Genomic DNA, 24,491 nt, shown 5'->3' on the forward strand with positions numbered 1-24,491 from the left:
ACACAGCACAGCCAGTGATTTTCATACAGAGCGCTACGTAACGTTGCCAATAAGAAAACATAAACAGCCTACTTACAGTAGTTTCAATCCGCATGTACACACCGGTCCCGGCGCTTCTGCCACTGGTCAAACGTTTTCTGGAAGTCCTGTTCTTTGAGGGTGTTTATCACCACCTGCGATGCTTCTTGAATCCTCTATAGGGTGTCGAACCGACGGCCTTTCAACTTGAGTTTCAGTTTTGGGGATATCGCGAAGTCGCAAGTTGCCAAATCTGGTGAGTACGGTGGGTGGGGTACAACCGCCATGTTGTTTTCTGCCAGAAAGGTCCTGGTGAGCAAGGACGTGTGACAGGGCGCGTTGTCGTGATGCAGCTGCCACTTCCCTTGACGCCAAAGTTCGGGCCGTCGTCACCGCACGTTTTCACGGAGCCGTCGCAAAACGCCACAGTAGTACACGGAATTCACTGTTTGGTTGGGTGGGACGGATTCTTTGTGCACAATTCGCTTGGTATCAAAGAAAAAGATGATCATGCTCTTCGCTTTGCTCTTCACCTGTCTCCCTTTTTTGGGTCTTGGAGAGCCACTCAAGCACACGCGTACGGCTCATGCTCTGTCCCCCAAACACTTGTTGACTCATTGCAAGGGTCTCTGTAGCACTTTTCCCGAGATTCACACAAAATTTGCTACACACGCGCTGTTCTGTTCGCGGATCCATCGTAAAATCGCCACACACCAAACACAGAGTACTACGGAAATCACTATGGACACGCGACACGCCCTCCCAGCAGAATGCCATTCCGCACACTGACTCATCAGATATGCAGCTGTCTCCACCTAGCGGTGCAAAGATCTGCTACTCCTACTTTCCAAATGGCAGCATCAATCCCAAAAAATTTAGGATTCCACCTCGTATGTTTGAAGAGGCACTTGTGGTCTAGCGAGCTTAGCAAAAGATCTTGTCTGGAGCCCGGTGGCGCAGTTAGCTTACAAGGGAACCTCCTCATCGAATCCTCCTCAGCTTTAGTTATAAGTTGGCACAGTGGATAGGCCTTGAAAAACTGAACACAGATCAATCGAGAAAACAGGAATAAGTTGTGTGGAACTACGAAAAAAATAAGCAATATATACAAACTGAGTAGTCCATGCGTAAGATATGCAACATCAAGGATTGTTTGAGCGCAGTAGCGCCGTGGTACTGTGGTTAGCGTGAGCAGCTGCGGAGCGAGAGGTCGTTGGTTCAAGTCTTCCCTCGAGTGAAAAGATCAATTTTTTTGTTTTCAGACAGTTATCAAAGATCAGGCACTCACACATAATCAACTTCGCTCTCCAAAATTCCAGGGCATGTTCAGATTTGCTTGGACATATGCAGGATTTGACGGTCTACACACGGAAAAATTTGAAAACGTTAAAAACATATGTTTTGACAGAGCACAGGGGAAACTGTGCGACTGTGAAACTGTAGTATTCATTTGTTGCAGTTCATGTGACAAACTCTTATGTTTTCATCACTTTTTCGGGAGTGATTATCACATCCCCAAGAAAACCTAAATCGAGCAAGGTAGAACAATCTTTTTACCCATTCACCAAGTGTACAAGTTAGGTGGGTCGACAACATATTCCTGTCATGTGACGCACATGCCGTCACCAGTGTCGTATAGAATATATCAGACGTGTTTTCCTGTGGAGGAATCGGTTGACCTATGACCTTGCGATCAAATGTTTTCGGTTCCCATTGGAGAGGCACGTCCTTTCGTCTACTAATCGCACAGTTTTGCGGTGTGGTCGCAAAACACAGACACTAAACTTATTACAGTGAACAGAGACGTCAATGAACGAACGGATAGATCATAACTTTGCGAAAATAAAGAAGGTAAACTTTTCACTCGAGGGAAGACTTAAACCAAGCACTTCTCCTTCCACAGCTGCTCACGCTAACCACGGGACCACGGCGCTCCTGAGCTTACACTGTCCTTGATGTTGCCTATCTTGCGCGTGGACTACTCAGTTCGCATATTTTGCTTATTTTTTTCATAGTTCCACACAACTTCTTCCTGTTCTCTCGATTGATCTGTGTTCAGTTTTTCAAGGCCTATCCACTGTGCCAACGTATAACTAAATCTTGGAGGGGGGGGGGGTGCGATGGGGAGGTCCCCTTGTTAGCTGTTTGTGGCACGATGCAGATGGCCGTGCGCAGGAAGAGCACAACTGCAATACGATTCTTCACTGTCCTGTCACGTTAGTATGACTACCTGCCAAAAGTCTGAACACCCACCTTTTTGAGCGCGGACCGCTGCTAGACGTGTATGAACAGAGTGAATGAGGTTCTGGAAAGTCCTACAACGATATGGAGCAATGCTGGGTCCAGAGCGGTGGCCAGCTGCGTTACGTTTTTCGGTTGAGTATTCATAGCACGTACAGCCCGAAAGAGGCAGCCCCAAGATTCTGGATTGGGTTCAGATGTCGGGAGTTTGGTGGCTAGGTGAGTAATGTCTACTTATCCTGGTGCTCTTCGAACGACACAAGTACTCGGCGAGCTGTTAGACAAATTGCATTGTCCTCCTGGTAGATGCCATCGCACCAAAGGAAAAACAAACTGCATGTAGCGGTGGACGTAATCTCGTAGAATATATGCATACTTGTGCTGTCGACTGCGCCTTCCAGAATGACGAGATCAGCCAGGGGATGCCATGAAAACATCCCTCAGATCACTAAGTGTTCTGGTCCTGACTGTATACCAATAAGTTTCGTTACAGAGTATGCTGATGCATTAGCTCCATACTTGACAATGATATACAACCGTTCGCTCGACGAAAGATCCATACCCAAAGACTGGAAAATTGGACAGGTCAGACCAATATTCAAGAAAGGTAGTAGGAGTAATCCACTGAATTACAGGCCCATATCGTTAACGTCGATATACAGCAGGATTTTGGAACATATATTGTATTCGAATATCATGAAAACGGTCTATTGACACACAGTCAACATGGATTTAGCAAACATCGTTGTTGTGAAACACAACTATCTCTTTATTCACATGAAGTGTTGAGTGATACTGACAAAGGATTTCAGATGGACTCCGTATTTCTGGATTTCCGGAAGGCTTTTGACACGGTACCACACAAGCGGCTCGTAGTGAAATTGCGTGCTTATGGAATATCGTCTCAGTTATGTCACTGCATTTGTGATTTCCTGTCGGAGAGGTTACAGTTCATAGCAACTAACGGAAAGTCATCGAGTAAAACAGAAGTGATTTCTGGCGTTCCACAAGGTAGTGTTATAGGCCCTTTGCTGTTCCTTACCTATATGAACGATTTGGGAGACAATCTGAGAAGCCGTCTTCGGTTGTTTGCAGATGAAGGTGTCGTTTATCGAGTAATAAAGTCATCAGAAGATCAAAACAAACTGCAAAACGATTTAGAAGAAATGTCGGAATGGCTCGAAAAGTGGCAGTTGACCCCAAATAACGAAAAGTGTGAGGTCATCCACATGAGTGCTAAAAGGAAATCGTTAAACTTCGGTTATACGATGAATCAGTCTAATCTAAAAGCCGTAAATTCAACTAACTACCTAGGTATTACAATTACGAACAATTTAAATAGGAAGAAACACATAGAAAATGTTTTGGGGAAGGCTAACCAAAGACTACATTTTATTGGCAGGACACTTAGGAAATGTAACAGACCTACTAAGGAGACTTCCTACACTACGCTTGTCCGTCATCTTTTAGAATACTGCTGCGCAGTGTGGGATTCTTACCAGATAGGACTGACGGAGTACATCGAAAAAATTCAAAGAAAGGCAGCACGTTTTGTATTATCGCGAAATATGGGAGAGAGTGTTACAGAAATGATACAGGATTTGGGCTGGACATCATTAAAAGAAGCGTTTTTCGTTGCGACGGAATCTTCTCAAGAAATTCCGATCACCGTCTTTCTCCTCCGAATGGGAAAGTATTTTGTTGACACCGACCTACATAGGGAGGAACGATCACCACGATAAAATAAGGGAAATCTGAGCTCATACGGAAAGATATAGGTGTTCATTCTTTCCGCGCGCTTTACGAGATTGGAATAATAGAGAATTGTGACGGTGGTTCGACGAACCCTCTGCCAGGCACTTAAATGTGATTTTCACAGTATACATGTAGATGTAGATTATGCTCCCTCCTCCGCCCTGAACCCTTCCGACAGTTGTTACAGGGTGTTGCTTTCAGACGTTTCACGCCGTACACGCCAACGGCATTCTGTCAGGTGGAGCATAAAACGTTATCCTGCTGAAGAGGCCATCTGTCGCCACTCAGTGGACGTCTAGTTGCCATCTTGGGGTGCAAATTGCAGCCTTTGTCGCCGATGAACAGGAGTCAGCGTGGTTGCATGAACCTGGCGCCTGTAGCGGATGACCACATGCAGCAACGTTCGATGAATGGTCATTGAGGAGACACTGCTGATAGCCCTTGGTCCATCTGGGTGGTCAGTTGCTCAAGAGTTGCACGTCTATTCGCCCGTATACGTCTTTGCAGGTATTGTTCTCCTCTGTCATCTAAGGCTTGTGTTGCACAACAGTTGTTTAGGCACCGGTTTTGAACAGCGTCATTTTGCCATGCGTGAGCTGTTTACAAACTTAGCCGTTTCGGAAATGCTTCCACCCTTGATCGGAGAGCCAATGATCATGCTATTTCGATCGTCAGAGATAGCGCTGCGTTCCCGCATTACGACAACGGCTGCACTCTCTTCCTCCCCCCCCCTCCTCTCCCCCCCCCCCCCCCAAACCCCCGACACTCTTAATACAGTTCCACCAGCTGCCGTCTGTGAGTGATGTCGAACATGTGCGGTGGTGAAAGTAATGTGAGTGAACCGTGTATTCATTCACAGCGAACGTGTAGTTTGCAACTATTTTCTTAATTAGCATCGCGAGGTTTAAGGTGTCAGATTCCACTGAAACTAGGCGATTTGGGAGCGTGTCAGGTTATGAATATCTGGTCGTTGTTCCTTTCTACGGAGAGTAGGTTTCGATATTCGGTACACAATCTGTTTGTTTGTTACCAATCCGTGTAAATGATATAGCATTAAATTTTGTGACACTTCGTTGAAATCTTTGTCAATGTTTAGCGACTGGTATAGATTTTCTTTTGGTCTGGTTTTTCTCCATGTTGAATCTTTTTGTGTCACGTGGCTTCTGAGCATCAATGTTGGACGTAGTATCGTGATTTAACTTTTTTATATTCAAACATTCTTTTAACTCAATATTTCCTTACCATCACTTTCTTATGTTGACGAATTTACACCGACTTGCATTTAGTACTCAGCATATGATCATTCGATGTGAAACGTACTATTTGCCTCCAGCAATAGGCAGAGATTCTATAGAACGCGTACTGGAATTGATATCAAAACTACAGTGAACATTATACTTCACGTTTCTATACATGATTTTTCAGCACGGTATAAAGATGTGGCAGTTGACACCAAAATGTTCAAATGTGTGTGAATTCCTGAGGGACCAAACTGCTGAGTCATCGATCCCTACAGCGCACTGGACTCGCATTCGGGAGGATGACGGTTCAATCCCGCGTCCGGCCATCCTGATTTAGGTTTTCCGGGATTTCCCTAAATCGCTCCAGACAAATGCCGGGATGGTTTCTTTGAAAGGCACGGCCGACTTCCTTCCCCGTCCTTCCCTAATCCGATGAGACCGACGACCTCGCAGTCAGGTCTCTTCCCCCATACAACCCAACCCAACCTCATCGATCCCTAGACTTACGCACTACTGAAACCAAACCCATGCCCGAGAAAGGACTCGAACCTCCGCCGGAAGGGGGTCTCGCAATCCGTGACATTGCGCCTCAAACCGCACGGCCACTCCGCGCGGCGTGTTGACACATCTGGCGAAGTCGGAGTCTTTCATTCTATAGAAAATCTGATTATTTGTTCTCTCGTGTTTGTGAGCTTTCGAAACAGACAGGGTCCAGATGCCCATCGCATTTTCATGCATGGTGGGATATTTGTGACGATTACTTAGGATTAAGTAAACTCAGTTTGCTTTTTTGCTATGCCCATTGCAGGTCGTTGTAGACGGTTAAGCTTTCCCTGCGTAGTTAATATCAATGGCCTGCGAGCTGACGGGTTTCATTTAAGTAATATTCAGGTGAATCTAGAACTTCCCAAGAAACCTACCTACAAAGCCAAACTACCCATTAACACGTTAGAAACGAATGATGTTAAATAAAGTTTAACTTACAATTTGAAAGAAAGAACGCAATTTTTGAACTAAATTTTGTCATATCTGACATCAAATGGAGATGAAAACCGAAAAGAATGTTTGAAGTCCATAAAGTTATTTGAAAGCAATGTTAGTGACCTATACGCAACTTGTGTTGCGTTTTTGTATGCTGTTCAAGAATAAAGACATGCTGAAGATAATTCACAGCACTCATAAGTACGGTATGTCTGTTCGCACTCTGTCTTAGAAGGGGTACTAAGAAATTTTTACGAAAGTACTTCTTGTAACAAATTAAAGAGCTATTTTGAATATATTACATCTGATTAAGCTCTTTTACTACAACATCAATTTTTTCAATGTGTCCCGAATGTGGGTCTAGCAAATATGGTCGTCTTAATTGTTCAGCTCCTCTTTTGCCAACGCCCGCATCTCGTGGTCGTGCGGTAGCGTTCTCGCTTCCCATGCCCGGGTTCGATTCCCGGCGGGGTCAGGGATTTTCTCTGCCTCGTGATGGCTGGGTGTTGTGTGATGTCCTTAGGTTAGTTAGGTTTAAGTAGTTCTAAGTTCTAGGGGACTGATGACCATAGATGTTAAGTCCCATAGTGCTCAGAGCCATTTGAACCATTTGCCATTTTTTGCCAACGGATTTCATAGGAGACTACTCATTTGATTCACTGACGACGGCACACTTTTCCTCTCGCATTTTCTGACGTCCACTACTCGTCTCTTACGTGTCTGAACTAAAAGCACGTTTCCCTGATTCATGCGGGGTTACTTTCCGAGGTAGGACGTTGCCAAAGCAATTCCTAAACACATTCACTATCCCTGCAATTGTTTGCTCTGTCTGTGGACATTCACGCATCCAAATACACGTTTCATATTTTCGCAAGTATAAAGCATCTATGGTGTGAACTGTCAAAAAGTTATAGGAAATATCTACTGTATTATATCAAAATATTAGCCAAACTCTATAAAACAGCCCAAAATCGACGTGAAATCAATGTTTTAGAATTTCACGCGAAGTATAACGAGAACAGTCACCAGATACAGTCACACCAGATGGTATATACACGTCAGGACAACGTAGACGTACTTGAAAATGGAAATCTTCCGACACAGCTGTCGTAATAATCAATAAGTGTTTTAAGCAGCAATACTGGAACCTTACTTACAATGTCCTTTCAAGACATATATTTCACTGCAGCCCCAATCATCAAGAAAATGCTTTTAATTCAGCAGTTTCCAGTGCTCGTTCATCCAAGCACTCCATGAACGGATTTGCTACAACTGGCGAGAGAGGGCTGCCCATGGCTACACCTTCGATCTGCTCGTATTATTTTTCATTGAAAAGAAAATAACTCGATGATAGAACGGCTGTCCGCCGAAATATCGTGGAATTTCGACGATCGGATCCGACAGTACACCCAACAACCATGGAATCAACATATACAACAGAAAAGCCTCAAATCACACATTATTTATATTTCAACTGTAGAAAGTCAAGACGAGAGAGGGGACTTTCTCACCTCCCTTGTGGTAGGGAGCTGATCACTGTTAATAACAATTTTTAACGTGTTACCAAAATTCTTATAGTGGTCTTTTCTGTCGTTCCTAGGACTCCAATAGGATACAAATCACATACGAAGCAGTTACTTACACCGAATAATGCATCTCCCAAGGTCTTCTATAAAAATTACTAGTGCAAATCCATACAGAAACATATTACTTGCAAGTAAAGCCGCAGTATACTATAACAGACATTCCCGCTGAGTGGCGGCTGCCTTTAATTGCTACAATATCATTAACTTCGCTATGTCGGAAGACATTCCCCACCATATCTATTTTCCCATGCGTTATAGTCCGCGAAGATATTCAGGATATTCCTAGGTAAGTTTCTAAGTTTTCCTTTATCTTTTTGAAAACTAGCTGCTTCTTTCTACTCGATATAAATATTCTCAAAAAACCGACTTTTCTCGTGTAACTAACTTGTCTGCTAATGTTTTCAACCGAAGGGCTTCAACACCTGCTTTGTACTGACTGACTGATCCGTCGGTTCTTGATAGCATATTTTATACATTATAAATGAATCTCACACAACTCACACAACAAATTTTATTATTTGTTACTCGAACCGGTTTTCGGCCATCATCAGGTACAAAAATAAGTATATGGTGCAATGAAACTTTATTAGATCAAACATTTTAAACTAGTGAATCTACAGAGTATCTCCATTTCCAGAGATGAAAAACGTTAATGTTAGAATTAGGAATAAAGGGAAAGGGTTTATTTAAATGAAAATGCAATATAAGATTATTTAACTGAGGTAAAATACGTGTCACGTTAACTAACGAACAAGAGACAAATTACAACAGCTGTACACAGAAGAAAATAGCTGAACAATAAACTTTGGCGCCACATTCCAAATACGTGGCTGAAAGAAATAATCTTGTCTTTAATAGGTCCTAAATTACAAAGAGATAAGATATAATAGTGATGTTAAGCAGGGAGAGAAACAGTTGTCATTATACAAAGTAAATTTTTTTAACACAACGAGAGAAAGTGTAGTAACTGAAATAAAATGAGGTATGTGAGCAAGAGGAATAATTTACAACATGGTGTGGCTGGCATTATGAGTAGTATTTGCAGTTCGAAGTGGCGAGTAAGGGAACTGTGTCTGGTCGTTCAGTATTAAGTTGGGATTAATGAACTTGTGTTTATTAACGTTCATTATTTCAAGGCAGTTCATGTTCCTTCCTATATGGGTGTGATGTAATACTTCTTGATTCACCTTGTAACTAAGACCTTCTTTAAGCAGGTGATCTGCAAAAGCAGAGTCTCCTTTTCTATGTTTTCAACTTCTGTGGTGTTCCTTCAAGCGGTACATATTGCTCTCCCAGACTTAACTATATAGAATTTGCCGCAGTTACAAGTAATTTTAAGTATTCCACTCATTTCCAAAGCTGAAGTCCGCAGAAAACTAAATTCTACATACAACAGCGTGAAATTCACAGTGGAGTTTGGGGGTATTTTACTTTTTATAATCACAGCTGCTTCACTCGCCTGCTTAATATCACTGCTATAACTTATCTATTTGTAATTTATGACCTATTAACAACAAGATCATTTTGCTCAGCGACGTCTTTGGAATATGTCATCAAAGTTTATTGTTCAATTTGTTTTCTTCTAAGAACGATTGTTGTAAGTTGTTATACAGGTCATTTGTTAATGTGTCACATTTCTCAGTTAAATAATTTACATTGCATTTTCACTGAAATAAATTCTCTCGTTTTAGTCTTTAATCATACATAAACAATATTCAGCTTTGGAAACCGAGATTCTTTGTAGATGCACTCGTTTAAAATCACTGATGCAACAAAATTTCACTGCACCACATACATATCTCTGTACCTGATGATGGCGTAACAGCTGAAAACCGTTTCGTATAACATATAATAAATATTGTAGAATACTACACAAGTACTCTGTGTGTTTCACTCATAACACTTGATTTATTTATTCTATTCAAAATTAGTGTTAGAAAGACAGAGACGTCCATAAATAGGTCGTGTTCAACGGATGGTTAAACGCCTGTTTGCTGTGTGTGACAGAAATAGCGAGCTGATTATGTTGAAGCGCTGAGAGAGAGGACGATTGGCACCTGCGATCGGGGCAGCTAGTTGTTTGTTTTCATACCAGGGCAATTAATCTGGGCTTACCTGAGCCGGGATGGTCCCCAAACACCGGCCGCAGCTGCTTCCAGTTGACTCAGGCTGTTGTTTGTGTTATCCTCGCCTTGTTTGCTGGAGAATAGGTGATTCACTTGGAATTGCTTTCTCGTTTACTACGAGATTTTGTTACACTCCCATTTAGAAAATACCGAATGAGCTGGAAACCGGTTTCATACTTGTTTCGTTACTGTTGACTAATAGTTAGCTGTCGCGTAGCAGATACTGTTTTGCACTCTTTTAGAAAAGTAGCAGTTGAAGAAAATGAATTCCGTATGAAGGTCTTCAATAGATAAATTTGTTCTTTTCTTGTTTTCATTTATAGCGTAAAATCGCTTTGTTATCAAATACGTATCGAAATAGTTACCCGATGACATTTAATTCCCTCTGCGTCTCGAGCTGCCGTGCGTGGCCGGTGATAGCATACTGTGTGGCACTTTGGAAGATGAAGTTTCGATTTGAGTTGGTTTATTATGACTCCCACTTGACTTTTCACTTCCAGGATCGTTCCCTCGAACATACAAATGCTGATCTCCTCTCATATATGAACCCTCGCTTCGGTGCAAACACAAGTGCAACACTTATGGGAAATAGAAAGGTTCATTCACTACTTCCTGCGGAACTGAATTAGGGTAATGTAGTACAATTACTAGGTAACAAGTCGAAAGGTAACGTAACGAAACATCCATATATCACTTAAGAACATTTGTTTGAATTAACAGTTAAACGTTATGTGTTTACATTACCCCACAACAAAAAAGAACCTACCATACTTTACGTATAAAACAGTACTGATGCATTACAACAGCGTCTCAATGTGGCGACCACCAACGTTATTACAGACGTTGTACCAACGAAGCATCTTCTGGTATACTTTGTCCACCCCACCTATTCTGCATTCCTAGTGCAGCAGATGTGGACGGGTGACACATCTGAATTGACAGACATGGATTGCAGTTCAAAATATTTTGTACTGACTCCCCTCTCTAAGTCCTAGAAGTTTGAAACGGGAATATCCGAACATCCTGTATATCTAGCAAACAATTAGAATAAATGGGCACTTCTTAAATTTGAGTTACAGTATCTGCACTGAAATTGAAACCGCGTTGCAATGAACACATTATCTTTTTTCAGATCATTGCCAATTATTTTTATTTATTTATTTATTTATTTATTTATTTAACCTGGCAAGATTAGGGCCATCAGGCCCTCTCTTACATCTAACCAGGCATTCTACTTATTTTACATTCATATGTTTTAGTAGGCATGTTAAACTACATCTAGTACAAAAAGTGAAATAAACAATTTGAAAGATACATCTGGAAAAATACATACATATAGAGTTTATATTCTTAGGTCACAAGTACTGTTATAATTAGACATTATTGAAGAGACAGATTTTAGATAGGAGTGCCGGCAGCACGGAGTATGAGGGAGACTCGTGGTGAAGGGAGGAGAAGAATAGAGACATGATGAAACATAATTAAGGAAATATAAAGGAAAAGAAGATTGCGTGGCTAATAGAGAAAGATGAAGAGGAAGGCATCTCAGGAGCAAGATAGGAGACGCTAGCTTTGCTATTTGACAGATGAGGGGATTGTCCTTGTACATTAATTTTGTGGAGAACTTTGTGAGGATGATAGTAGGAAATGCTTCAACTTCTTCTTAAAAGCAGCAGGAGATCGAATTTTGCGCAAGGTAAGGGGCAGTTTGTTCCATAGGCGGACAGCGGCAACTGAGAAGGAGTTTGCAAAAGTTTTTGTTTTGTGAGTGGGCACAGTTAGGATACCAAATACGAGTGACCTCGTGTTTCGATTATGATGACATGACAGGTTTTTAATCTCTGAAGCAAGGTACTGGGGTGCTTGCGCGATGAGGAGTCGGTGGAGTAGACATAGAGTGTGGTAGTCACGCAATTTGTCCGGCCGCAGCCACCCTAGCTCGGAGTATGAAGCACTAACATGATCATATCGGCGAATGTTGCAGGTGTAACGCACACAGGCATTCATGGTTAGCTCTAGCCGTCTTTTGTTTTCACTACTCATGCCTTGTTGAATCACATCACAATAGTGGAGGTTCGGTAGAACGAGTGCTTGCACGAGCTGGCGTTTCAAGTCCTGTGGAAATATGTTCCGAAACTTTTTGAGAGCATAGAGACAAGCAGACGTCTTTCGGCACACTGCGACTGTATTCTCCGCCCAGTTGAGATGCTCATCCAAAGTTACACCCAAGCTCTTCACTGTTTTCTGATATGGTATTGGAGTACCGTCGAGCAGAATAGGAGGTAGCCGTTCGCGGAAATCTGAGCTTATTAATTTCTGATGGGCTATTAAGATTACTTGCGTCTTTTTTGCATTTAGTTTAAGCCCCAGGTTTTTCGCCCATCTCACTACTGAAGACAGATCATCATTCATCTGAGCGATTGCAGTGTTTACATCTTCAGGTCTGACGCTTAGGTAGAGCTGGAGGTCGTCGGCATAGAAATGATATTTACAGGAGGACAGAACCGACGAAATATCGTTGACATATAAAGAAAACAAAAGTGGTCCTAAGACTGATCCTTGTGGCACTCCCGAGGAAACATGTTTCCAGGAAGATTTTTCATTTACGCAGACAACACATTGCTGTCTGTCTTCTAAGTAGCTTTCAAACCATCTCATTGCACTATCAGAGAAATTAAGCTGTTGCATTTTTCTGAGCAATATGTCAAAGTTAACAGTGTCAAAAGCTTTGCTGAAGTCCAGTAGCGTCAATATTGTTGCCTTTCGATTGTCGATGGCATATTTCAGGTCATCAGTTACTTTAATTAGAGCAGTGTTTGTGCTGTGATGTTTACGGAAACCGGATTGAAATTTGTCATATAGGCTGAATTCATGCAAGTGTTCAGTGATTTGGTCATGAACAATATATTCAAGTGCTTTGGAAACAGCAGGCAGTATGCTAATTGGTCGGTAATCACTAGGCAGTTGCGGGTTTTCGATCTTAGGGATGGGTCGAATTAGGCTTCTTTTCCATGCAGTAGGATATATTCCGTTCACGAGGGAAAAATTAAATATGTCAGTAAAGACAGGTACTAAGATATCGGCAACATTCTTAATCATGGTTATACCGATACTGTCGTTGCCTATTGCATCAGAAGAGATTCTCATTATTGCTTTTCTTGCCGTATTTGTTGTTACATGTTTTAGATGGAAGGTATCGTTGTTAGTTATCCTGTTTGGGGATTCTTGTGGACGGTAATTATCAGCTGTGCTGGTATTCAGAGGTGCAGAGAAGAATTCATTTAATTCGTTAGCAGACACATGAAAAGTAGTTTCCGATTTTGCCTTTCCGACCCCCAAGCTACGGAGATTCTTCCATAGAGTCGTGGGCGTCAGATCGCTGCATACAAGGGAGCGAGCGTGCCTGATTTTAGCATTGCGAATGCATTGTTTCACTCTGTTCCGTAGCTTTCTATATTCTTCGAAACGCTCGGGTTTCGGATCTGCCTTGAAACGCCTGTGGGCAGCATCCCTATTAGTCATCATTTGACGTAATTCAGCTGTCAGCCATGGAGCAGGAGATTTTCTTACACAGATTGTGCGCACAGGTGCATGTTTGTCATAGAGGGCAGTGAGTTTATGACCAAGGTCATTAATTTTGCCGTCGATTGTGGGTTTTCTGATTATTTGATGCCATAGGATTTCTGAGCAATCGGCTGTTAGAGCGTCAAGGTCAATACGTTTCACGTTCCTACAAGTTATGTAACGCGATTTGATCCTTGGGGGCTGCACAGAGTAGGCCAGGAATATTACATCATGTGCTGAGAGGCCAGGGGCCGATGTTTGACCAACATCTCTTACTTTGTCAGTCTGTTTCGTTGCGATTACGTCTATAAGAGTATGACTGTGCGCCGTATGGTGTGTAGGTTGTAATGGAAGAATGTTCATGCTATTGCAACTAAACAGTCTTCTTAGGTTTATTGCGGAGGGAGTGTCTCTTAGCAGGTCTATGTTCAAGTCACCCATAACGATGACATGTTCGTATTGACACTGAAGTGAATGTAATTCCGACTGGAAAGAACTCATTGAGCTTATTTTTGGCAGCTTGTACACGACGCCAGTCAAGAATTTCCGACTTTGTATATTTATTTCAATGAACATGAATTCAGCCTCTTTTTCTTCAGCAGGATTTGACGTACATAAGACTTTCGCTTTGAGATCTGTTCGTATATACGCGCCGACCCCGCCACCTCGCTTTTTTGATCTGTCTGCCCTAAGAAATGTGTACCCTGGGAGATGAAAAGATGCAGAGGATATGTGTGGTTTCAACCACGTTTCGGATAAGAGGATTACGTGGTAGTTTAGTTGGTTGAAGAGGAGGCTAAGTTCTTCGTAATGCGCAGGTAAAGACTGGACGTTGCAGTGAGCTGCTAAAAGCTCTGACGCGTTCCGCCGAGCAGCCTGGAGTAGGGTGGCAGACTGATTTGTCCCTTTGTTAGGCACTACCTGCCGCGAGGGGCACTGGCCGCTGCTTCCGCCAAGTGACATACCACAGGGGTGTCCGAGATTTTGCACGCCCTGTTTGTGACACCGCGAGTGCCGAAAGAAAGGCGCCTGCTAAAGATTTCCTGAGGTTGCGAGAGTATAGAAAATGGATTAGTGGTATTCTGTGCAAGGAGAATATGACCAAAATAGTGACGGCTGTGTGTCACTGTGTATCCTCTGTCGTACGAGGAGAAATGTAATTAGCGTATTTGAAACAGCTTAGGGTGGAAATAAGGGAGAAGGGAGTGATTTAAGAGGCTGATGCTGCCAGCAGAGAGAAGTAAGCTTAGTAATTAATAGATTATCGTAGGAAGCTAGAATTAAATTGAAATTTACTAAAGTGATACTGGTAGTGATTATCGTAGGAAGCTACAATTAGATTGAAATTTGCTAAAGTGATACTGATAGTGATTTTTGTTATGAACAATTTAAACCGAAGAGATGGGTGATTAATGAACTAAAGGAGAGACTAATAATTGCAATAGAACTATTTCAGAATGGAAGAGAATAAACTGAGAAAATGAAAAAAGAATTAGCAGTAACTAAAATTAAGTAATGGTTAGAGCTACAGACACAAAAAAATAGTGAAAAGTTAATACAGTTACAAAAACAATTAGTTGAAGGTACAAATATGGGTATAATTAAAAAATTAATACAATTACAAGACTATATCTGAGTATTGGGGCTGTTACAATTGCAAATGGTGTTAAGTTTGCACTTTTGGCTCGAGTAGCTTCACTTAATACTATTCAGTTCTGTCATGTTTGTGACTGTCTTCTTTCCAGCTGCTGTCTTAATGATTACTCTGCCATCCTGAGTCCACACATTCTGAAGACCGAAATGGGATATGGCACTGTTTAAAATCTTTAGCCGTTCATGTGTCAGATATTCCCTTATTGTAAGCCCTGTCCTTGCTAACTTCTTCTTCTGGGTAAAGATCTCTGCCCTTTTTCGGTACGAAACAAATTTAATTATTATTGGACGAGGTTTGGTGGCACCTGGTAATTTTCGTCCCACCCGATGGCTCCTGTCAATGTCTGCCTTGGTCACTTCAACGCCTAATTTTTCACGTGCAACTTGTATAAGCAGGTTGTCCGTGTCTTCTTCCTTATTTTCTACTACTCCAAACAGTCGTAGACTATTTCGCCTTTGGTACTGTTCTAGTTCGTCAGTTGCGGCAGATAGTTTGACTTCCAACTCTCGTGCCTTTTTCTCGTATTCAGACACAGACTTTTTTAGTGCTGTAATTTCGGCAGTATTGGCCTCAACAGTTTCACGCATTTTGGCCAATACTGCTGCCGTTACAGTATCTGATATAGTGCCTGCTATCAGATCGAGATTGTTTTTATCGCGAAGCGCAGCGTTTACCTCAGAGCGGACCAGCTCCGCTATACCGGGAGCCGCGGCCGCACCTTCCGCCAAGGGCGGGCCCGCCGCACCTGCGGCTTCCCCGCTGCTGGACGCGCTGCTGTTCACTCTTCTGTTTACCATTTTCTCGAAGATATTGGCGGAGCACAGAAAAAAAATAGCACTACTGCACAGAACACTGTTGTTTTCACGATTTCCACTTGTACTAGACAACACCACCTGCGAGAACACCTTCGAATTAAACTAAATTTCGCGAGCCGAACTTAACACGTGTTACACTGCAGCCGCCATGACAATACGTCTTACCCGCAATGCTATTACAAGATATGTGAAATATATTATATTCTGTTGAAATTGAGAGGTTGGTATTCTGTTTATTACGAAACCTGTAGTCCATATTCGCATTAATTGCAGCAGGACTAACTCGAACGGATAGTACCACCTGTAAACATATTTGTACTTTTTTCTGAAGTTATTGGAGATATTCCTGATTAATTTCATTTCCTTTAGAGGCACAATTCTAGTATTGATTGAGCGTCTTAGCTGAATCAAGGCTCATAAAAAGCAGATACCATATGAAATTTTCTTGGATTTTCAACCGATGCCTCACAGGATGCCAATATTTCGGCGGAATATGATGGGCAAAAAACAAGTTGAGGCGTTGCCTCTGTTTTTTTTCTTTTTTTTTTGTCATCAGTCTACTGAATGGTTTGATGCGGCCCGCCACGAATTCCTTTCCTGTGCTAACCTCTTCATCTCAGAATAGCACTTGCAACCTACGTCCTCAATTATTTGCTGGACGTATTCCAATTTCCGTCTTCCTCTACAGTTTTTGCCCTCTGCAGCTCCCTCTAGTACCATGGAAGTCATTCCCTCATGTCTTAGCAGATGTCCTATCATCCTGTCCCTTCTCCTTATCAGTGTTTTCCACATATTCCTTTCCTCTCCGATTCTGCGTAGATCCTCCTCATTCCTTACCTTATCAGTCCACCTAATTTTCAACATTCGTCTATAGCACCACATCTCAAATGCTTCGATTCTCTTCTGTTCCGGTTTTCCCACAGTCCATGTTTCACTACCATACAATGCTGTACTCCAGACGTACATCCTCAGAAATTTCTTCCTCAAATTAAGGCCGGTATTTGATATTAGTAGACTTCTCTTGGCCAGAAATGCCTTTTTTGCCATAGCGAGTCTGCTTTTGATATCCTCCTTGCTCCGTCCGTCATTGGTTACTTTACTGCCTAGTTAGCAGAAATCCTTAACTTCTTTGACTTCGAGACCATCAATCCTGATGTTAAGTTTCTCGCTGTTCTCCTTTATACTACTGCTCATTACCTTCGTCTTTCTCCGATTTACTCTCAAACCACACTGTGTACTCATTAGACTGTTCATTCCGTTCAGCAGATCATTTAATTCTTCTTCACTTTCACTCAGGATAGCAATGTCATCAGCGAATCGTATCATTTATATCCTTTCACCCTGTATTTTAATTCCACTCCTGAACCTTTCTTTTATTTCCATCACTGCTTCCTCGATGTACAGATTGAAGAGTAGGGGCGAAAGGTTACAGCCTTGTCTTACACTCTTCTTAATACGAGCACTTCGTTCTTGATCGTCCACTCTTATTATTCCCTCTTGGTTGTTGCACATATTGTATATGACCCGTCTCTCCCTGTAGCTTACGCCCAACTTTTTTCAGAATCTCGAACAGTTTGCACCATTTTATATTGTCGAACGCTTTTTCCAGGTCGACAAATCCTATGAAAGTGTCTTGATTTTTCTTTAGCCTTGCTTCCATTATTAGCCGTAACGTCAGAATTGCCTCTCTCGTCCCTTTACTTTTCCTAAAGCCAAACTGATCGTCACCTAGCGCATTCTCAATTTTCTTTTCCATTTGTTCTGCATATTATTCTTGTAAGCAGCTTCGATGCATGAGCTGTTAACCTGATTGTGCGATAATTCTCGCACTTGTCAGCTCTTGCCGTCTTCGGAATTGTGTGGTGATGCTTTTCCGAAAGTCAGATGGCATATCGCCAGACTCATATATTCTACACACCAACGTGAATAGTCGTTTTGTTGCCACTTCCCCCAATGATTTTAGAAATTCTGATGGAACGTTATCTATGCCTTCTGCCTTATTTGACCGTAAGTCCTCCAAAGCTCTTTTAAATTCCGATTCTAATACTGGATCCCCTATCTCTTCTAAATCGACTCCTGTTTCTTCTTCTATCACATCAGACAAATCTTCACCCTCATAGAGGCTTTTAATGTATTCTTTCCACCTATCTACTCTCTCCTCTGCATTTAACAGTGGAATTCCCGTTGCACTCTTAATGTTAGCACCGTTGCTTTTAATGTTACCAAAGGTTGTTTTGACTTTCCTGTATGCTGAGTCTGTGCTTCCGACAATCATATCTTTTTCGATGTCTTCACATTTTTCCTGCAGCCATTTCGTCTTAGCTTCCCTGCACTTCCTATTTATTTCATTCATCAGCGACTTGTATTTCTGTATTACTGAATTTCCCGGAACATGTTTGTACTTCCTCCTTTCATCAATCAACTGAAGTATTTCTTCTGTTACCCATGGTTTCTTCGCAGCTACCTTCTTGGTACCTATGTTTTCCTTCCCAACTTCTGTGATGGCCCTTTTTAGAGATGTACATTCCTCTTCAACTGTACTGCCTACTGCGCTATTCCTTATAGCTGTATCTATAGCGTTAGAGAACTTCAAATGTATCTCGTCATTCCTTAGTACTTCCGTATCCCACTTCTTTGCGTACTGATTCTTCCTGACTAATATCTTGAACTTCAGCCTACTCTTCATCACTACTATATTGTGATCTGAGTCTATATCTGCTCCTGGGTACGCCTTACAATCCAGTATCTGATTTCGGAATCTCTGTCTGACCAATCTATTAGATTTTCGTCCCCCTTTACATACTGCATTACCCTTTCAATATCCTCATACACTTTCTCAATCTGTTCATCTTCAGTTTGCGACGTCGGCATGTATACCTGAACTATCGTTGTCGGTGTTGGTCTGCTGTCGATTCTGATTAGAACAACCCGGTCACTGAACTGTTCACAGTAACACACCCTCTGCCCTACCTTCCTATTCATAACGAATCCTACACCTGTTATACCATTTTCTGCTGCTGTTGATATTACCCGATACTCATCGGACCAGAAATCCTTGTCTTCCTTCCACTTCACTTCACTGACCCCTACTATATCTAGATTGAGCCTTTGCACTTCCCTTTTCAGATTTTCTAGTTTCCCTACCACGTTCAAGCTTCTGACATTCCACGCCCCGACTCGTAGAACGTTATCCTTTCGTTGATCATTCAATCTTTTTCTCATGGTAACCTCCCCCTTGGCAGTCCCCTCCCGGAGATCCGAATGGGGGACTATTCCGGAATCTTTTGTCAATGGAGAGATCATCATGACACTTCTTCAATTACAGGCCACATGTCCTGTGGATACACGTTACGTGTCTTTAATGCAGTGGTTTCCATTGCCTTCTGCATCCTCATGTCGTTGATCATTGCTGATTCTTCCGTCTTTAGGGGCAATTTCCCACCCCTAGGAGAAGAGAGTGCCCTGAACCTCTATCTGCTCCTCCGCCCTCTTTGACAAGGCCGTTGGCAGAATGAGGCTGACTTCTTATGCCGGAAGTCTTCGGCCGCCAATGCTGATTATTTATCAAAATTTAGGCAGTGGTGGGGATGGATCCCGGGACCGAAGACGTTTTGATTATGAATCAAAGACGCTACCCTTTTTTTTCCAAAAGAAAACAAAGACTCCAATTATACTTGTTTCTCCTTCCAGTAAACAAAAATGAGTCTCCTTCGTCTTGTTTTGCGAAGAAGCAATCTTTTGGAACAAAAAAAGAAAAAAAGTTTCTCAAAGCCAAAATCAAATTCCTTTTCCTTTAAGAACAAATTATGAGGAATAAATAAGGAAAAGTGATTTTTTTTTATAATTAAAGTCGTCGTACGACTTGTAGTTAAAGTCCAGTTCTTACAGGAGCTCCTGAAGTGTATCCGCCAACAGCATGCCAGCTCTTCCAAACGTGTCTTCTCATGGCGTAGGCGTGGGTTCTGGGTAGCAGACCTATTCAGTTCGGTTCGGTTTATACAGTTTTCAGCTTCTCAGGGCTTGGACGTTCCAGCTACTAGGTGGGTCATCGAAAGTGCTCCGTAAGAAATTGGAAAAATATTGTTTATAGCGTGGGCTACATATCAGGACGCAGTGTCGTTCGTTGAGATAAGTCCAATATCCTAGCGTAGACTTGTCGCCAGAAGTAAAAAGATAGCGAATCGTGTGGCCACAGATCCAATTCACAGAGTGAGTTTTGGCGGAGGGGTAGAAAGTCTTATCGGGGTACAAAAGCATGTGGACGTCGATCTGAGCCGGTGTCTGGCGAGTAAGAAACGCCAAAATTCGCCGCGCCAGTGTCCAGACGTCGAACGCTGTGCCACAGTGGAACCGGTGGACATCCGTGTCATCCACACCACAGTGGGTGCAGAGGGATGAATCGGCGAGATGGATGCGGTGCAGACGTTCTCGGTTAACTTGTTTGCCATTCACGGTGATGTACCACACTGATTGAACGTCTGATTCAAGAAAACGCGCATGGATCGCCTTCCATATGTGTCGCCACACGTACTGTGGATACTTACGTTCGACGGGGTTGGACGGGCGGCACTGTTGTAACAATTCGGAGACTTTTTTCGTGAGGTACAAACGTGTAAGAGGTAAGGAGCGGTAGATATAACTGAACTCCAGGAAAAATCGTTGGATGTAATAAAAGGGGGTTGGAATGGTCGATACCAGTACTGGGGCGGACAAGGAGGCCGGTGCAAAGTTGTGAAGCAGGAGGCTAGTAAGGCTCTGCGGGCAACGATGCCAAAGTTTTAGTTGGGAGCTGACGTATAGTGCCTTGACACGAGTCGGCACGTGGATGAGTCCCACCCCGCCACGATCTCGTGGCAGTGCAAGCGATTCATACTGCACCTTGAATAACATCCCCGAGCTGACGAAGGAGCCGAAAGCCATCAACAGTCGTCGCGCCAGGAGATTTGGGACTGGTAGTACTTGAGCCACGTGTGGTATACGGGAAGCATGATACATGTTCACGTATTGCGCGCGTTGGATAACGTCGAGAGCTCGTAGCCGGTGATCTGCGAGATTTGCTCTGATTGTCTGTAGCAAGCGTCTACCATAGATAGTCGCTGAGCGGCGCAGGTCTGCTGTGAAATCAAGTCCAAGACACCGTATGGTGGCGGCGACACTAAGGGGAGCAGCGCATCTCTCCGGCAAGCCCTCACCAATGAGCAGGACCTTGGATTTTGACACGTTGAGGCAGCTCCCCGAAGCTTCTCCGTTAAGTCGCCACCCATGTCAGTGCTGCTCGTACTTCATCTTCACTGCGCAGATATAGTACTATGTCGTCTGCGTAGGCTGTACAACAAAAACGGTGGCCTTGCACAGCCATGCCTTCCAAACGTTGGCGCATGCCCTGGAGCAGGGGTTCCAAGGCGAAAGCATACAAAATCGTGGAAAGAGGGCAGCCTTGTCGTACAGATCGTGCGATGACCAGGGACGGTGTAAGGCGACCATTGTACATGATTTTAGAGGTTGCACTACTCAACAGGCGCATAACCACTGTGACAATACAGCCAGGACAACCCATATGCTGAAGAACTGTCCGTAAATAGAAGTGGTCAACACGGTCGAAAGCCTGGCTTAAGTCCATTGAAGCCAAGGCGCCAGGGAGACGCTGATAATGCGCTAATGCTATCATGTCTCTGTAACGGCAAAGGGCCGTACGGATGTTGTTGTCGCCTCCTATGGAAGTCTGGTCGTAGGATGTGACGTAACGGGCGATCTTCTTGAGTCGCGATGCCAGTAGCCGTGTGAATATTTTCATGTCGCTGTTGAGCAAAGTAATTGGTCGATAGTACTGGACCCTCGAAAACCCGTGCGGTTTGTGTACGGGGATAATAATTCCTTCTAGAAAGGCGCTCGGGACCACTGTCATCGGTGACATCAGCTCTTGTGCGATTGCCGTCCACGTGGAAGCCAACAAATAGTGAAAACTTTTATAAAATTCGATGGGTATGCCGTCAGGTCCAGGAGATCTGTTATCGGAACCCGCCTTGATAGCATCTACCACTTCATCTGTGGTTACGTCGTCTTGGAGGTCATGCACTGCATCCTCCGGAAGAGTGTTCGTAGTAAGCTGAGCGACTTTTGTGATCAGTGCTGCAGAATGCGGTACGGCTGCGTATAGCCCGGCAAAATGAGCATGGAGAGTACGACCGATGCTTTGTTGGGTGTCGTGCCGGCGCCCTTCCACATCAGCGAGGACTTGGATCAGAGCTCGTCGTCGTCGTTGTCTTTCCTGAAGGAGGTGGAACATCGACGGACGTTCTTGTGGGATGCGATTAGAAGCTCGAGAACGGACTACAGTGCCTTCCAAGTTACGCCGCATGATCAAGGAGATCTGCGCCTTCGTGCGATGGACCATCGACTGCCGGGCTGGCGAGAAAGGTATCGTCGTACAGTCACGTAGAATGGTGTAGTAGAAGTGCAGGGTGTGAGTTTGCCACGCCTTTAATTCCTTCCCATAACTCATCAGAGTCTTCCTGAGGGTCGGCTTTGCACAGGAGAGCCACCATGATAAGGTGGAGTCATAGACTTCGCGACGATGGTGGCAGCGTGCCCAAGCTTCTTCGACCATACGGCGACAGTATGAGGAGGTCAGATGAGCGACATTGAGTTTCCACAGACCACGACTATGCCACACTTGCTGTCGGGCGAGAGTGACGTCACAGAGGTACGCATCATGGTCTGAAAAGGCCAAGGGCCAGACTTCCGCATGACGTGTGCCATCAGCAAGGGAGCGGGTAACGTAGATGCGATCTGTGCGGCTTGACGAGTGAGAGGTGTAGAATGTACAGCCCGGTTGAATTCCGTGGAGCTTCTTCCATGTGTCAACAAGTCGTAGACGGTCGATGACCACTGAGAGAGATGCACAAGGGGAATGTCGCGGGAGTTGGTCGGCGGGTTCTTGTGTCGAGTTAAAATCCCCACCGAGTACCAAATCGTCCTGCGGACCGGTGAAAAGGGGTGTGACGCTTTCGGCAAAAAAAGTTTGTCGGTCATGACGGCGGCCAGTGCCGGACGGAGCGTAGATATTAATAATACGCACGCCGAACAGTGTGAGGGCCATACCTCGCGCAGTGGGGAGGTAGATGACGTCCTCTGCAGGGAGTCCGTCGCGTAGCAGGATGGCGACGCCGCTACCGGTGTCGGATGCGGGGGAAACATGGGCGTTGTATCCGGTGGGAACTAGGAAGTCAGCCACAAACACCTCTTGTAAGAGTGCTGTATCCACATCCGTAGAATAAATAGTGTCTCTGAACATGGCCAGTTTATGGGGGGCACGAATGGTGGCAAGATTCATCGTGGCGATACGATATTGCTGTGTACGGCCATCCTCAGTATTTGCAGAACGTGCGGTAGAAGTAGCCGGCAGGTGAAGACCCGCCGGTGGTGCCGCAGTGGTGATAATTACTGGCGGGGCGCCAGCCCCAGTGTCGCCGAGGTGGACTCCTGTGCAGACTCGCTGGCAGTCTGTTCCACTTCTTCTTCAACGTCATCGGCCCAGGAAGCTGACGACGTGGACATGTGACGGTCACGTACTTCCGGAACGGGTGTTGTGGATTCTGCAACATGAATGGCAGGGGGACCGCCGTCATCGTTCGTTGACAACGGCGAGGACACGTCCCTGGCTGGGAGAGTAGGCGTCACAGGAGGGGCGCCTGTTGCTGCCACATCGCGTGACTGGACGCAATGTGGGAGATCACCGTCAGACATCAGGTCGACATCTCGCGGGGCCGTCTGAGAAAGGGTGTCATCGGAAGGCGTTCGTCCTCGTTTCCTGTGTTTGCGAGGCGACCGTTGTTTTCTGATGTGGCCTTCTGAATCAGAATGTGGTCGCCCGTCGTCTGACGCCGAACCCGTCTGGACAAAGGCAGACGTCGGCACGACACCGAGGTCGACGTCCATGGTTCCAACAGGAACATCGGTTTCGGTCTGCAACCCGGACGGTCCTGAAGCGAGCACTGGAGGCGACGCCGTGCTTGTATCCTCGGCGCGTTGTGCTGCGGCGGGTAGCGTTGACGATGATGCTGGCACAATCGAGATTGGTACGACGGGGTCCTGTGCAACCTTGGCGTAGGTGATGGGTAAGGACGTGACCGTCGAAGCCTGGGTCTCTTCACGTAACGGCGTCTGTATTAAACGGCTGTGTAAGCATTCGGAACGTACATGTCCCTCCTGGCCACATCCTGCGCACGTTCGTGGCTGTCCATCATACATGACGATGGCCCTCACACCGCCAATCAGCAGGTACGATGGGACATGTTTCGTCAGCTCAATTTTTATTTGCCGGACGCCATTTAATACGGGGTAGGTCGTAAATGTTTGCCACTTCTCCGCGACGTGACCGAAGACGGTGCCACACGGTTGGAAAGCGGCAATGACCACATCCTGCGGCACCTCGAACGGGAGCTCAAACACCCGCAATGTCCGGAGACCGAATCCAGCATGGGCGACCGTCACAGCACCCATATGTCTAT

The sequence above is a fragment of the Schistocerca serialis genome, chromosome 2 (genome assembly GCF_023864345.2).
Source record: "Schistocerca serialis cubense isolate TAMUIC-IGC-003099 chromosome 2, iqSchSeri2.2, whole genome shotgun sequence".
NCBI lineage: Eukaryota > Metazoa > Arthropoda > Insecta > Orthoptera > Acrididae > Schistocerca > Schistocerca serialis.